This window comes from Crotalus tigris, unplaced genomic scaffold, assembly GCF_016545835.1.
Source record: "Crotalus tigris isolate CLP2741 ecotype Arizona unplaced genomic scaffold, ASM1654583v1 scf7180000017737.1785205, whole genome shotgun sequence".
Taxonomy (NCBI): Eukaryota; Metazoa; Chordata; class Lepidosauria; order Squamata; family Viperidae; genus Crotalus; species Crotalus tigris.
The window spans coordinates 1,406,758-1,424,911 of NW_024096603.1; the positions used below are offsets into that span (position 1 = coordinate 1,406,758).

The 18,154-nt window shown below is 36.7% G+C and overlaps 1 long non-coding RNA gene across 1 annotated transcript; it reads left to right on the forward strand.

Moving 5' to 3' along the window:
* Positions 1-637: 637 nt before the first annotated feature.
* Positions 638-3,115, forward strand: LOC120306454. The gene is made up of 2 exons (XR_005556288.1): positions 638-1,211; positions 2,931-3,115. It is a non-coding gene; the product is annotated as an uncharacterized LOC120306454 (long non-coding RNA).
* Positions 3,116-18,154: the final 15,039 nt, after the last annotated feature.

Here is an 18,154-nt window from a genome sequence, read left to right on the forward strand (position 1 = left end):
TATCAAGTGTTTAGAGTTAAATGACATGTGCAAAATACTAAGAGGAATTATTGCAGATGGAATGTCAAATAGCACATCAAAGAATATCAAACAATATTATAATCTATATCTATCTCGTGGGTTATTATCATAGCTCAGATATAAGATTGCATATGTTGTGATCTCTGCCACTTTCAGGAATGGCTGGGGAAGATTCCAGGTGAAATCTTGACATAAGTTTCAAGTAGAATTGATTTCTTGAGGACAAAACAATTAGATCACATTTTCCAGGACAAGGCACACCCCAATGAAAAACATTCCATGGGAGTTCTATCAATAATATTTCCCATGGGATTTGACTGAAGTGTGGAAAGCCAGGGAGGTTGTAGATCACTGGAGAAAGGATGTTGCAACACAGAACATTCAAATATATCCCATTTACTCACCTCCTAGCAAAATAAGGGTAACAAGAAAATATAAAAGTTTTCTACTCACGAGAGTTTCTCTGACATGTTCTTCTTCTTCTTCTTCTTCTTCTTCTTCTTCTTCTTCTTCTTCTTCTTCTTCTTCTTCTTCTTCTTCTTCTTCTTCTTCTTCTTCTTCTTCTTCTTCTTCTTCTTCTTCTTCTTCTTCTTCTAAAGAATTCCTAAATTTTATGATGAAATAAAAAAATGACAGAAAAAATGGCATCTTTTAAAATTACTGATACAGTTTTCTAATTACCAGGACTGATTATTCATAAAGTAGCTCATTACGCTAAATATGTAACAGAAGCACATTCATATGAAGAAGAGGGAGGTATATCTGTAACAGTTCAGTGCTGGTCTAATTTTTATAAATAGTTACTTTCAGTTTCAGCATTTCATTAAGGATGAAATTTAATGATTATTTCTCTTTACTATCTCTCCAAAGAATGGCAATGAAATAATTTAAAATACTGTGATATGAGAATATATTTAATAATTAAAATAGAAATATATTAATTTTTGTGATATCATCCAATTCCCAACTGTACAGAAACAGGTTGAACTTTTATTCTATCCTTTCTCCATTTTGAATGCTGACAATAAATAATATTGTTTTTCAATTAATTCTGGAAACAAAATCCAAGAAGAAACAAAATATTTTGTTCCAGTGAGATGCAGGAGGCACATCTAAAAGATGGAAACCACCCATCCTCATAGACCCACCTACAGAAAGGAAAACAATTGATACCTGCTTTCCCAGCACAGGTGAGACGATTGAAGAAGCTGGTAATCCACAATTAGGAGTCACGTAAACCTGATTGGGATATCATTGTGGAGAGAGGGATTGAAAACTGGAAATGGATTTCTGTAGCCATCTTCATTTTCAGCTGGTTTGTGTAAGGTTTTAGTCTACTGGGGCATCAGCTGTGAATAGAGAATTAAGAATGTAAATATTCATCATGGTACCTTGACATCTGAAAACTGCACATATTGTGGAAATATTCTCTGCCTTATTATTAAGTCCTTCAAATATGGAGGCTCATAAAATGCCCTTCTCCTTATCTCTTGTCATGTCATATTTATGTGCCTCTGGGGAAAAAAGTGTTTTTGGCACCCCCATCCCCCTGCGATAATTACAAATATACTTTATTTAGGTCATAGCAACTAGGACTGTTGTACTTCCTAGAGATTCATTTTATTAACTTCAGAATTAAGGCTCTTATCTTGACGGATGATTTGGTATCATTTTGGATGTCCCCCCCCCATATTCAGTTTAGTTAAAGTAGGTAGAAACACCATTTTTCTAGAGATACAAAAAAAGGGAGGAACTAAATGTCTATTACAATTGCTAAATGGTGGAATGACTCTCTCTCTCTTTCTCTCTCTTTCTCTCTGTCTGTCTCTCTCTCTCCCCCCCCTCTCTGTGTATACACTGTGTGTGTATGTGTACTGTTTTCCAAATTCATGGCTGGAGTGGGCAGAAAAGACTTCATGATAAATATATTATGATGGATCTATGATAATAATTTCAGCTTTTGGAACAGGCACTTTAGTTGGCTTTAATTTGTAAATCTCATGAGTCTTTCACAATTTGATGGTCCTCCTTCAGGGGAAACCTTCAGAAAATGGAGACACAGTAAATGGAATTGGCAAGTCTTTTTCTTTCTCTCTGATGGGATTGCCAGTAAACTATAAATGTATGATGCAATGATGGAGATGAAAAGCAGTTTTAGCATTCAAGCAAATGCATCCTGAAGTTTATGCACAATAGCAAGGATGAAGTTTGACCAATGATAGTAGGATAATAATAATAATAATAATAATAATAATAATAATAATAATAATAATAGTAAAGTTGGAAAGGATCTTGGAGGTCATCTAGTCCAACCCCCTGCTCAGGCAGGAAACCCTATACCATTTCGGACAAATGGCTGTCCGGTCTCTTCTTAAAAACCTCCAGTGTTGGAGCATTCACCGCTTCTGGAGGCAGGTTGTTCCACTGGTTAATTGTTCTAACTGTCAGGAAGTTTCTTCTTAGTTCTAGGTTGCTTCTCTCCTTGCTTAGTTTCTACCTGTTGCTTCTTGTCCTGCCTTCAGGTGCCTTGGAAAATAGCTTGACACCCTCTTCTTTGTGGCAGCCCCTGAGATATTGGAATGATAATGTAATATCTTGTAGTTTGGGCCTCCAATGTTTATCATCATCTTCCATAATCTGATTTGTGCTGCCTGGAAATTCGGGAGGTTTTGGTCCTATCTCATCTGGATGAGCACCAAGTTGAAGAAGGGTGCATTGTGTCCAAGATCACATTATATAGTAACAAGATTTATTTTCCTACATAAAAGAAAAGTGGAAAAGTGTCAATTTGCAAATCAATATGATTTTCCCACTTAGGGAAGTTGTCAATTTGCAGATACTCTGAAATGAACATGATAGATTTATTATGGCAAGTTCCACCACACTGATTGTCCATTTTATTGTTTTAGGTATTGCATTAGTTGCTGAGAGTGAGATACATTCTGTCTCCAGTGAGTGACAACTAGAACTCTAGACTCTTCTTCCTTTGGCATAAAAACTATAAATATTATTCTTCAAGGAATAGTTCTATTATTGAAAATGTAGATGTAAGTCTGTTTTGCATGTAAGCAATAAATATGTAATATATATAATATATACAGGCGTGTTTTTGTTTATTAAACATTTTTGCACTATCTTTGATTAAAAGAAGTAAATAGCATACAGACATTTTAAACCTCAAGATAAAAACAATATAGTCTCATAACATACAGTCAGGTGTATACTGCTAGTATGTCCCAAGCATTCTACTGGACACAAATTAGTGGTGATAGGATTACTTCTTACATATTATATTATACTCTACCATTTGGGAAGATCACCATATCCAAGACTTCCTGCTATATCTCATTACCTTGGTTCAAACATTCAATTAGGACAATGTTAAACCATCAGAATATGAATACCACAGAGCAAAGGTAAGCAAATTTGGAGGTTCAGGAATCTACTTAGTCTTTTATGTTATCTGCCAGAAGCCATTCCAAAAATGTAGGGAGACAAAAAGTAAAATTGATTTCATTAATTTTTATGAAAATACAATTAAGTTAAAGAAAACTTAATAAGACTATTCTCCACTGTTAAATTTAATCATACCCTCCTTCTGTCATATTAGAAATTACATTAATAGTACTTAGAAAATTCTGGAAAAAGCACCTTCACAAATCGCACCTATCTCTTGAACCTCAGTTTGTGCATCTTTGCTCTAGCTCAGTGGTTCTCAACCTGTGGGTCGGGACCCCATTTGGGGTCGAACGACCATTTCATGGGGGTCGCCAAACCACGCTGTCCGCCATTTTTTCCCCTTTTCCTAGCTGTCTTACTCCCTCTTATTGGTGGCCACACCCACTTGGGGGTCACCACAACATGGGGAACTGTATTATGGGGTCACGGCATTAGAAAGGTTGAGAACCACTGCTCTAGCTAGAATTAGTGGTGTTCAACACTGTTTCAAAAGAATCATAAGACAGGTCTTTCCCACACATATACAGTAAAACACCACGTGTGTTTAGTTATTCTTACAATTTACCAGGGAACTTTAGGGATGCTAAATGAATTAGTTGTGGAAACCTGGCTTACTTCATAATACTCTTCAGAGTTTAAATAATGCCAACTTTCTATGAATACAAGAAATTTGGCAGGCCTAGAGAGAATATTTCATTATACCTCAAAAATATAAACAAGGGTAATGTTCACATCATGTATTCAGCATGTAGACAGGTCAGACTAAGTAAGTGGTGTTCTGGCTCCAAGTGCTTTGATTGCTTGCTTAGGTCTTTTCTGCACCAAAATCAAACATGATGAGAGACCCAGCATAATGACATGATTGGGTCAAAATGGCCAGATTTAGTAAATCCAAATATGCAGCTGAAGCACTGGCCATTACTGGATTAAGATTAGGGTTAGGGGTTATAATATAATCATAACAAATTTATGCCAAGTACTACTGACAGAGATTTTGCACTTAAAAATGTTCACTCTATTTGTGCATAATTGAATATGGAAACTGTCATGTGATCTTGCCAGCAGTTTAAATTCTGCAGACAAATTAAGGAAAGATGCAGCTATTGATGACTACAAATCAATAATAGTTATATTATTATGAGGCAACATGCCTCCAAATTCCAGATGTTACTGTGGGAAGTGGATGTTACACAAATTAAACCTTGTTCTGATCCAGCAAGGCTCTTAGTTTGATCTCAAGGGACATGGAATGCCATGCTACTGAACTCATGACAGTCATACTAACAAAGCACTTGTTAAAATAATGTAATTCATAAGGAAAAAAAAGCCCTTCTATCTTGATCTTTTGGTGCATTCATTTTTAGAATGAGAGACAGAACTGTTAAACATAGGGAAGTGAGCCTTTGTTTTATGCAACAAAGGCCCAGTGCTTCCTTTGACTGTGCGATCACCAAGAGAGTGCAGCTTCTTTGCCAGGTCATAGGAGTTCAGCCGAATGCTGTAGAGTAGAAAGAGCACGTGTGCTGTCTCTTCGGGGCATCAAACTTTGGTAATTTAACATTGCCCTTGGCTCTGAACAAAAATCACCATGGATTGAAAGCTCTTATATCCCTTGGTCCAATGCTCTTCCAGTCAAAAGGGGAGGGGGAGAGAACCAAGATGAAACACAGACAGCCATTGTCAACTATTTACTTTACCTGTAACAAACCTTGATGTTATTTTGAAATAACAACTACAACAACATTATACTTAGAAGGTCATTGGTGAGGTTCAACATATATAATTACAACAGAATAAAAAGATACATTGGCTTGCTTATTTTAAGTCTGGGGTTTTTTATAATGTGTGATAAATAACAAAGCACACAATGTGAAATACAACATAGTTTAGGATTTAAAAAGGGGGACTTAGGAAATGAGGAATAAAATTAGGGCCAGCCTAACCTGAGGCAGAATGTGGCAGCTGCTTCAGACAATATAAATGCTTGAAATAATGGCACATTGCTGCAAGCCAGAGCTACGGTATGTATGTCTCGTATGTTTGGTTCTGATCCTTAAACTGCACATGCACAACTCATGCCTCTTGAAAATCCTGGATATGGCTTTCCCTAAAAGCTTCCGAAATTCTTGTTAAACTGTGATTTGCAATATAAGAGAAAAAGGAAATTAGTAAATATTAGAAGTCTCTTGTTAAATATATTTTTAAATAATGTAAAAGAAGGTAAAAGAAAAAAACTTTGGTTCTCTCTTGCTTTTCCCCAGCGTTCCATTGGACAAAATTACTCAAATTCACTCTCAGCTGGACCAGTGGCGATGTCTAGGGAGGAGTCATGTTGTGTATCAGTTGTGCCCATTCCTGAGTTGTGGGAGTCACACTGATCACTGTTACTCATGCCCTAATCATCTCATGTTTGGACTTCCATAATGCTGTCTACATGGGGCTGCCCTTGAAGAGTATCCAGAAGCTTCAGCCAAAGGAAAAATGCAGCAGTGCAGGCCTCTAGAGTGGTCCTATGCAGCTTGTGGCACACATTATAGCTCTGTTCCACAAGCTGCATGGTTGCCAGTGAGGAAACTTATAGAATCTTCTCTCCCCAGAAGTGAGGTTAGCTCCATCCCTCTTAACATTCTGCAATCACTCAAGACCTGGCTATGCTATCAGGCTATAGTCTCTTGTGATATGGTTGGGATTATATAAATATAATACCTGAATGAATGAATGAATGAATGAAGGTCACTTGAAATCAAGCAACTTTATTGTACTGTCCTCTGGTGTGCTAATTAATGGATGCTGATCTCATATTGAAGGAAAACTGAAATGCTGGCCCAGTCATCTCTTCATGGTATGGTGGGACATCAAATCTTGTTTATTTCTCCAACAAGAAAAGTCCTGAGTTGGTTCAGTGCATAAAAAGGCCATATCAGCAGAAACAGAATTATAAATTAGAATATTTCAATGTCTCATCACACAGGGGATTTTATGCTGAATTTGGGGTACAATAAGCAATGAGGCCATGGCATAAGCTTGCCTTCTTTCTTAACAGAAATAGTGGAAAGTGATTTTTGTGAAGTTGGAGTACAGGTTATACCTTTTGCAGTTTCCTATGCGCAGATGATCAAACATGAAGAAAGGCTTAAGGTGGATTGCATGCTTTTCCTGTTCTTTGCCAGTCTAAGTTGCTTGCATTTGAATGTATAAAAATGAGTGCCTGGATGTGTATCTCTCTGTGCAGAAAGGTCTCTTTATATTGTTAGGTTGCCTTGAAAATCCATTTTCATCACTATTGGGAAAACCATCTGCAACTTGCAGGAATCTAAAGGAAAACAAGTACATTTGATACCCCGAACCTGAGTCTCCTGACCATTGCTCAGAGCAATCAAATAGGAAAAAGCAAGAGACATTAAAAAGCAGTGGCATCATAGCACACAATGGTCAAGGGTCACATAACATGGCTAATAAAGTCAATTAAGGATACAGTGCATTCTGAGAACCTACTAAATAATTCAATATTAGAGCAAGAGAGGGTCTATTAGACCCAGAATAGTGGAGCAACTGAGATTCAGACAATTCTCCCCTGCCAGACTGTATGAACTCAAATTGGGTCAACTGTGCAGGATCTATTCTTTGTAGCCAGAATGTTACAGCTTTGTAAATGCAAGCCACTTGTTTTCAAGATGCATCTTGGAGTTTAAAATTTTTGGTAAAACAAACAAACAAACAAAACCCCATTGCTTAAATGAAAAAACAAATACATAAACTGGTGGCTGAATTAGTGAAAATAATAAATTCTGTCTCAAAACTCCTACGATTGCTATTCTGAATGGGAAACTTTGGAAGTTTCCTAAGAAACCCCCTCACTGAGTTCTGACATTCTCTTTGGTTTCACCCATGTCTGTAGCCACTGCTATTACTGCTATACACCATGGATAGATAATAAGCCCCCTTTTCAGGAATAGAAAAAGCTCTTATACATTTTAATGTGACCTTAGACAGTGCCTTTCAGAAATCACAGGCACATCTGACTACACTTGAGGTTGAATTGAGCTAATGGCATTCACCTCATCTTTAGATGCAAAATTGGAAGATAAAAAGACCTTGATATGAAAAGGAAAGAGGAGAGAAGGGAGGGAGGAAAGAGAGGCAGATTAGAGATATTGCTTAAAAATCTTATGATTGCTAGTTGATAACAAAATGTCTCCTCTTTCTGGGGGGAAAACCCTGTGGGCTTGCAAGAAGTCCTTATGCTTTTTATTTTTAATGATAGAATCTATTTTATTCCCTGGCCAAAAAAATTTCAATGTTGCTGCATATGTGACCAGGAGATATGCTGACCTTTAGCAAATCTTATTTTAAAAAACTGATGGAACAGTTATTGCAATATTCCTTTCCTGTAAGATTAAAAAAGGAACTTTCTTCCTCTGTAATCAGAAGTGGATTAAATTTATTAAATGTGCAGAAACTTGTCCCCCTTTAGAAAAAAAGGACACTTGCCAGTCATATTTCATTATGAAAAGCTGTTTGAAGACATAGTTTCATTTTTTTCTCCCTATATCTAAAAAACATGCCAAGGTATTAGAAAGTGAGCGGGTTACATTTATTTGACTCTGAAAGATATTTAATGTTAGCAAGAGGAGGCCACCCAGTACAAGTAATCAACATAATAATAACAACAACAACAATAGTAATAGTAGTAGTAGTAGTAATAATAATAATAATAATAATAATCCACATCTCAGGTCCTTGGTAAGGACTCGATAGGTAGACAAAATGCCAAATCCAGTCTGAACATCTGGCTGACTGTGGAATGACCCTTAATAATAATAATAATAATATAACAACAATAATAATATCTGGAGATAGTAAAATAAAACAGAAAGAACTGGAGAAAATAACTAAATACAAAGGAATAGAATAACTGTGGCAAAAGAAAGCAAAGATAGTATCAATAGTAAAATGTGCCTTGGGTGCAGTCCCAAAACATCTGGAACATCACTTGAACATCATTGGCATTGTCTAAATCACCATTAGTCAACTGCAAAAGGCAGCTTTTCTCTGAGCAGCTTACATCCTGCAACAATATCTTCAACACCACCAAACAACATCTGCCTATCTAGTTCCTGGTGGATAAAAATGCCAAATCTGATCTAAACATCTGGTTGACTGTGCAATCAATGATAATAAGAAGCAAAAGGACAAAACATGTAGATACAATGCATAGAATACAGTCTAGATTCAAAAATAAACTAAATCTGAAAAAGTGTGTTGATAATAGAAGAAAATTGTTCTGTTTTAGAATCAGAGACGGCGAGGCAGGAGTAACAAAACACAACTTCTTTATTGAGATCACAATCATAACAGAACAGGCGCTGGCCCTTTTATACTCCCTTTGCAGGGACAGCCTCAGCCTATCAATGCAAGGCTAGTTTCCCACCTTGCACATGCTCACAAGGCTGGTGACAGCCTGTCTGGTCCCAGGCAACCACATGGTCTGCCCTGGCCTTCTGCAGCCTCCTGAGCCTGCTGAGTCATTCAGCAGGCCCAGGACATAACAAAAATCTTCCTCAGAAGAGGGTGGTTATACCATTTTTGATATTAAAATATAATATTTTCTAGTGGAAGAAGTCATTGCTTAATACTTAATATTGTTTGTCTCTCATTACCATCTAGCAGTGCACATCTTTGCAATCTGAATAATGGTTAATAAGTAAGTAATAAGTTAATATACCATATTTACATACACATTTTAGTATTGTAAATCCAACTGTTTTCCAGACAATGAATGTTTAGTGACTTGTGAAGGTGCAGAATTTCCAAAGCACACTAAATCTGCACTCATGATTAAGCAGAAAAACATGGATCTGTCAAAATTCCCACCTTGGGAATTCATAGAATAATTGTTTCATGGGCTTGCAGAACTGGGAATATATACCAAAACTCAACATTTCTCAAAACTCTATACCCGTCTGATCTCCTATAATTGGCATATCGATGGATGGTTTCTTTATGGCTGGTAACACTGGGAAAGGAGAGGATTCATTGGTAGCATCTGCCCAAAAAATCAAGGTAGTGGTTACAACTGTGTAATTAGAAGCCACCCCCCTTTTGCTCATGTGTCAAAGATGAGGGGCTTTGATAATGTGGCCAAAGGTTCCACATTATTTTTTGTTATTCACCCTCATGATTACTTGTGTGAGGCCATTATCTCCATAATAAATTTTATTAAGTTTCATTATAAGGTAATAATGTAAAAAAAAAGTTACAAGAATAAGGAAAGAAGAGAGAAAAGTGCAGAGAGAGAGAGAGAAAGAGAGAGAGAGAGAGAGAGAGAGAGAAAGTAAGACTTCCAACTTTCTTTGGTGCAATACATTGCAAAAATAATACATCAGCCGTTTGCCTTACATTTCAAAACATTTCAAGCCATTTCTATAATTACAAAATCAGTCTAATCACTGAAACCTAAAATCAAAGTTTCATTTTTTCAGTTTTGAGTAAAAAAAAAAGTTCAGAAGTGGTATCCAAGTAGGGGAACCCCCCCCCATAGATACATTCTTTTTAAAAATGTCAACAGTCAGTTATACCATCTCCACTAACTCCATCACCTTTACTTGGTGAATTCATTATAATAAATTATAGTAAAAACAAAAAGAGCGGCTTACTTGTAAACCATTTGCAAGCAACAGGAATTGTAGTGGCAAATTTTATATAACACACCTGCCTACTGATTTTACTGAATTTACTGATTAGTTAAATAATTAACAAAATCAAGCCATGAGATTTCAAAGAAGTAAATGTGAACATGTATAAAGTAGAAGTTTTTCAATATTTGCTCTACTTGTTATTTATTTCTAGGATTTATATGCTACTTTTCCACTAGGGCCCTAATTCCTGTTTCCAATTTTTTCCTTAACAACTATTTTGTGAAGCAGCTTTGAGTCACGGTGACTCATTCAAAGATGGCCAATAAGTTCCTAAGGAGACTTGAGTCTCTTTAGTTCTAGTCAGACACTAGACATAACTAATTCACCACTCATGCCATTATAGCTTTCTTTATGTTTTGTTTTCCCTTTTAAGAAACTTGTTACCCAAAGAAAAATTGAACACACAAAAACAATGAGGCAGAATTATTACTTTTTTATCTATTTGTTGAGCATGCAGAAAAGTTTATGTCCTCCCCCTACGGTTATGGAAAAATGCAAGCATGAAATCCACACCGGTAGCCAATCTTAGATTACCGCATGACTCTTCTGAATTTAAAAAATTAGCTTTTACCACAGCACATAGAATATCACTCTATTAAGCAAACTTTGCTGTCATAGTTTTATAAGTAATATTCAAAGGTTCCCCATTATTTTCTGTGATACAGTGAAGTGTCCAAAACACACTGACAGGGGAACACTTTCCAGCAAAAAATGTTTTCATTATTATTATATTACTATGCAAAATATGTGTGTCAGCAAGAGTTGGGAAGGGAGAAAGTGACTGGTAGCCTTGTTTTCCAGAGACTTACAACATTATTTTAATCTGACTTCTATTGGCCTGAAGCTTGGGTAAGAATTACATTCATTTTTAATCTTGTTTCTCCAATTGGCACAAGAAAATAAGTTGTCACTGAGATGCACTGGCACTGAAGGGCCATTTTCTTAATTTCTTCTTTTCAGCACACATTGCAAAATATGCACTGCTATTTTCCCATACTTTTCATTTTTATGTTATTTGATTTATTTATGAGATATACACTTAAAATTCTTGATCTGACCCTTCAGGAAAAAAAAATCTATGGAACGTTTTCTATGTGACCTTTTGAAAAATGGCTACCAATAGGAACAAGAAGCAAAGCAAACATGAAAGTCCTGTAATATACCCAATTATTAACTGTTGCAAAATGATATCCATGAATATTAATTGTTTGCACTATGACCTAAGATAACTATCATTATTAAGGTTGTATGAGCAGTTTACTTCCAGATAGCTAAAATCTTGGGCTTTCCAAATCTCTGTAGATCTTTTTTGACATCAGTAATTATTTACAATTTGCAGATGCACATCCTTTTGATAAACATTAGCTAAAAATGGAAGATAATATAAGCAGTAGGAGTTGAAATTTAAGATTACCAAATTGAATAAGATTAGTTATTTGATGAACATGGCAAGGTGTTGTATGTCAGCCTTCAAGGAAGTTACCTCACTAAGAAAGTATTAGAGGCAGCTCAACTTTTCTGAAATTAATGTCTACCAATTGAAGTGTGGTCTTATTATACAACTACTGTTAGAAAGGTGACAACAGTTCAGCAAATTCTGTAGTTCTGCCACTGATAGGTAGAAATAGATACATGGAATATTCCAAGTATCTCTGTTATGATAGAGATCAGGTCAGAACAAAAAGACACTTTTCCAGATGATCTGGTGGCATGACCTTAAAATAAAGCTATACATTTTTAGAGTCTATTTTCCTATGACTTACAAAGTGCCATTTTACCCTGATTTCACATAACCTCAGATATTCTGTTGTTATACAACATCCTGCTCTGCAAACACACAGAATTACATTAAATTGCATTCTGTTCCCAAATCCAAGTTCATTTTCCCCAAGCAGTAGCCCTATTCAGATATTCAATCTGGAATGTGACAACACAAAGGTTTGGAAGCCAAGATATGGGTGCTGTACACATACTGTACAATTCCATCTCTAAACTCTTGGTATTAAGATTTCAAGCCTGTAAATATTTTCTTGAGAAATTCAATTCGATGGGACAATGTTAAGGAAATATTATATGGTATAACCTCCTTATGAATAATGGCAAATAGATGTTAAATCATCAAAAATAAAATTATTATTGGGTTCTATTTTTTGTTGTTAATAATTTGATTTGAACAGGAATGTTTATGTTTATTAGAATCTACCTGTATTGTTTCTAAATGTCCAGGTTGGATTGTGGATTTATAAAGATAAATAAATAGAAATGAAATGAAATGGACAATGTGTGGGAATTAAGGCAGCATATGATTATTATATATTTATTCAAATTATATGAGATACTTATAATTATGATCAATAAACTGTGTGGCTTTGTCACCATGTGGCAATAAAAAAATTGAACTGTAGCCATGATATTGTTCAACAACTGGTTGATCAACTTTACGAGGAAACACCAAAATGAGGAAGCCATGGGAATTCAACCATAAAATGAGAATTCAATCATCAAATGCTCAGATTGTATATTATACTCTATTCTTTGCTGGTCACAGCTAATAAAAATAACACAATCCTTTTCTTTAGCTTCTTGGTCATTGATGTCCACCTTTATTGCCTTTAAAGCACTTGCAGATGAAACCTATAGAAGAGTATTGAGATGACTTTGAGAAAGGTATTCAACAGTTGTTTTGTAAACATTACCTTAGTCCCTGAAGAAGCAGGTAGTAACAAAGGAATTCAAAATTGCCCCGTCTTGTTTTTCTTTGGTTTAAGAGAGGAGAGCAAAAATCTCTGTCAACTTCCCAAGATTCTGTTTTCATAATCTTCAGCAATACACTAGAGTTCCCACAATCTTCATGAAGTTTACTCTGACCTGCCCTGCATTAAAAGGCTGACAAAGCCCTTTGATTTTCGCATGACTCAGAATTTCCTATCATTTTTAAATTGTATTTGTACCTCTGTTATATAACGTTAAATAAAAACTATATGAAGGTTATATTCCTTCTTCTCCATAATTTTAGTTGGATTATATGCTATCAAGTCAATGTTGACTCTTAGCTTTAGTTTAAATATGAATGGTTTAATTTGATCTAGTGGTCAAGGCTCCAGGCAAGAAACCATGAGTTCAAGTCCCACCTTGGCAACAAAAGCCAGATGGCTGAACTTGGGCCAGTCACTCACTCTCAACCTAAGTCATCTCAGGGCTGTTCTGGGGAAAATAGGAGAAGGAAGATGTGTTGGATATGTTTGCTACCTTGAATTATTTGTAAAAATAATAAAGGTGGGATAGAAATAAAAAAATAATTCTTGCAATTTGCTCTTTTGTTACCTGTATTTACTTTACATACTGTATAATCACCACCATTTGCTACATTCTTCTGTCAGTGACATACAAGGTTCATGGAGTTACCATGAAAGAATTCCACACTTTGTCTCTTCAACCAAGTCCTAGGCTGCATTAACAGAGGGATCATGTGAAGTATTAATACCACTTTACAATGCCTTGGTAAGGCCACACTTGGAATACTGTACCCAGTTTTGATCATCACGATGTAAAAAAGATGTTGAGACTCTAGAAAGAGTACAGAGAAGAGCAACAAAGATGATTAGGGGACTGGAGGCAAAAACATAAGGAACGGTTGCTGGAATTGGGTATGTCTAGTTTAATGAAGAGAAGGACAAGCGGGGACATGATAGCAGTGTTCCAATATCTCAGGGGCTGCCACAAAGAAGAGGGAGTCAAGCTATTCTCCAAAGCACCTGAAGGCAAGACAAGAAGCAATGGATGGAAACTAATCAAGGAGAGAAGCAACCTAGAACTAAGGAGAAACTTCCTGACAGTTAGAAAATTAACCAGTGGAACAACCTGCTCCAGAAGCTGTGAATGCTCCAACACTGGAAGTTTTTAAGAAGAGACTGGACAGCCATTTGTCCGAAATGGTATAGGGTTACCTGCCTTAGCAGGGGGTTGGACTTGATGACCTCCAAGGTCCCTTCCAACATTATTATTATTATTATTATCGATCATCGCACAGTCAGCCAGATGTTCAGACTGGATTTGGCATTTTGTCTACCTATCGAGTCCTTACCCAGGACCTGGGATAGGCAGATGGGGATGTTTGATGGTATTACAGGTATCGTCGCAGGATGGAAGCAGTTCCTAATAAGGCCGCCTTTTGCAATTGACTAATAGCGAATTTGTCAATGCCAATGGTGTTCAAGTGGTGCTCCAGTTGTTTTGGGATTGCACCCAAGGAGCCTATTACTATTGGTACTACCCTTGCTTGCTTTTGCCACAGTCTTTCTATTTCTATTTGTAGGTTTTTGTATTTTGTTATCTTCTCCAGTTCTTTCTCGTCTATTCTGCTGTTTCCAGGCACTGCCACGTTCACTATCCAGACTTTTTTGTCTTTCTTATCAACAATTGTTAAGTCTGGGGTGTAATGTTGCAGGTGCTTGTCTGTTTGAATTCTGAAGTCCCAGAGCAGTTTAATTTTATCATTTTCTATGACTTTCTCTATTTTATGATCCCACCAGTTTTTGCTTACAGGCAAATGATATTTTTGGCAGATCTTCCAATGCACCATTGTTGCTACTTTGTCATGCCGCTGCTTGTAATCAGTCTGTGCAATCTTCTTGCAACAGCTTACCAAGCGGTCCACTGTTTCTTCAGCTTCTTTGCATAGGCGGCACTTACTGTCTTTTGCTGTCTTCTCAATTTTGACTTTGTATGCATTTGTCCTTAAGGCTTGGTCTTGTGCAGCCAGAATTAGTCCCTCGGTCTCTTTCTTCAATTTTCCTGCTCTAAGCCATTGCCAGGTTTTATTGTTATCTGCTTTCCCAGCTATTTTTTTCATGTATTGGCCATGTAGTGCTTTGTCTTCCCATGCCTCTATTCTGTTCTTCATTTGGTCTTTCTTGGAGGCCAGTTTGGTCTCTCCAGTAGTTAGTAAGCCTTCCTGATATACTAATTTCAGTGCATCTTCATCATTGTTCTTCAGATATTCTTCCAAAGCCATTTTTTCTTCTTCAACCATCTGATGTACTTGTAGCATTCCACGCCCACCTATTTGCCTTGGTAGATAACGTCTATCAATGTCACTGCGTGGATGAAGGGCGTGATTCATTGTCATTATTTTTCTGGTCTGCCTATCCATTGCTTTTAGTTCTGCTTGAGTCCAGTCCACTATTCCAGCTGTGTACCTAATGACTGGGATTGCCCAGGTGTTGATTGCCTTTATGGTATTTCCCCCATTGAGTTTGGATTTTAAGATCTTCTTCACTCTCTTGATGTATTCACCTCTAATCTTTTTCTTGACTTCAGTGTGCTTGATGTTGTCAGCTTGAAGGATACCCAAGTATTTGTAGTATTCTTCCTCATCCAGACTCTTAAGGTTATTTTTGTGGGGCATCTTGATTCCTTCAGTTTTCACTATTTTTCCTTGTTTGATAGTAAGTGTGGCACATTTGTCCAAGCCAAACTCCATTACAATATCTTGGCTATATATACGGACAGTGTTGAGCAGTGATTCTATTTCAGATGATGTTTTTCCATACAGCTTCAGATCATCCATATAAAGAGGTGGGATAGTCTGGCCGATGTTTTTGATGTTTGATAGCCATGTCCTGAGTTATTCAGTATTGTTGACAGAGGAAACAGTGCAATAACAAATAGTAATGGTGATAATGAATCTCCTTGAAATATTCCTCTCTTGATATTAACCTCTCCCAGCCTCTCACCCTTGATCTGCAACTGTGTCTTCCATTGTGCCATCGATCTTTGCACAAATTTTCTGATGTTTCTACTGACTCCTGTTATTTCTAGGTACTTTATTATCCAATCATGTGGCAGAGAGTCAAATGCCTTTTTGTAGTCAATCCATGCCACATTTAGGTTGGTCTTCCTTCTCTTGCAGTTTTCCAAGATCATTTTGTCTATTAGGAGTTGATCTTTTGTTCCTCTGCTATTGGGACGGTTTCCTTTCTGCTCAGGTGGAAAGAGATTGTTTTCAACTAGATGCTGTTGCACTGCATCAGCTACTACACCAGTTAGTAATTTGAAAGTTGTTGGTAAGCAGGTAATTGGCCTGTAGTTACCTGGTGTTGCCCCTTTTGCTGGATTTTTCATTATTAGGTAGGTTTTCCCAGTTGTTAGCCACTTTTCAATTTCTCCTCCTTGTAGTATATTGTTGAACTGTTTGGCAATGAGTGGGTGTATAACAGTTAGATGTTTCAACCAAAACCCATGCAGTTCATCTTCACCTGGTGCTGACCAATTTTTGATTTTCTTTGCTCTTTTTTCTACCATTTTTGTTGTTATTACTAGTTCTTTCATTTCAACTTCTGTTTTATTTGCATCCACCTCTTTTAACCAAGCCGCATCCTTGTTGTATTTCTTTGGGTTATCCCATATCTGCTTCCAGAACTGCACTGTTTCTTCCTTGTCAGGTACTGACTGATTCCTTGCAGTTTCTCCATTGATGGATTGGTAGAAATGTTTCTGATTATTATTATTATTATTATTATTATTATTATTATTATTATTATTATTATTGATCATCGCACAGTCAGCCAGATGTTCAGACTGGATTTGGCATTTTGTCTACCTATCGAATCCTTACCCAGGACCTGGGATAGGCAGATGTGGATGTTTGATGGTATTACAGATATCGTCTCAGGATGGAAGCAGTTCCTAGTAAGGCCACCTTTTGCAATTGACTAATAGCGAATTTGTCAATGCCAATGGTGTTCAAGTGATACTCCAGTTGTTTTGGGATTGCACCCAAGGCACCTATGACTATTGGTACTATCCTTGCTTGCTTTTGCCACAGTCGTCATCTTCTTCTCCTTCTCCTTCTCATTACTACTACTACTACTACTATTATTATTATTATTATTATTATTATTATTATTATTATTATTATTATTATTATTATTATTATTCTCTCCATCTCTTCATCTGAATTAAACAGCTACCCACAAAGGAATTCCTCTATTTTTGGGCAGAGGTGGAAGTTGCATTCTACCAAATCTGGAATATATGGTGAATGGGGTAAGAGAGGAGTTTCATTTGTAGTTAGCTCTTAGATGGCTCATGCTGTGTGAGGTCATGTTACAGGAACACTTCCTTCTTGTGCTTCCAATATAGCATTCTAAATGGATAGTGTTCTCAGATTCAATGAAATCCATGTGAGTAATGCCATTTGCATCCCCAAAATTGTAACCATGAATTTTGATGCTGGGATTTGATTTTTTTTTCATGGTTAAAACTTTGTTATCATATTCCATGGACTGACACTTCTTTCTAGATCATAATGATGAGGCCATGATTCATTAGCTATCAAGATATGTGAAGAAATTCCTCTCCTTTATTTTTTCCACATTACAATAATTGCCATCAAATTTCGACTCCTGAAGCTTTCATCCCTGTTATCAACATGCAAGGCACCCATCTTTCTTTTAATAAGCTCACTGTAAGGACCCACCCCACTTTGCATCTTAAGAAGACAGAACTCTTGGAATAATTCTTCCAACAGGAATCCTTTATTAAGAAAAAGTGGTTGCAGGTGTGCTAGACAGGACTTGGGGTTCAAGCTCTCCCATTCGAGGTTTTAAGGGGTTCCCCAGTAGTCCCACCCAATCACCCCCCTTCCAGTGATAGTTTCAGGCATCACAATCCCACCCCTTTTTTCCTTTCTTCCGTCTGGATGGAGACTTCAGATAAACTACATGAAAGGTAAATAGCCTCCTTTGTTATGATAAGGTCTTTTGGTGCTAACCACATTCAAACTCTTTGAGGTTGCAATAAACACATTCAGTTCCTTAGAAGTATACTGAAGGAAGTGAGGGCCATAAAGCCCCTTTGTTCTCCCCCTTCTCTCCCTCTTATGGCAGAATCCAGAGAAGGCAGAATTGGGGTTTTCTATATTTGATAACTAAAGATGAAATATAATTGGATTCTGACATCCGGCCCCCTCAAAA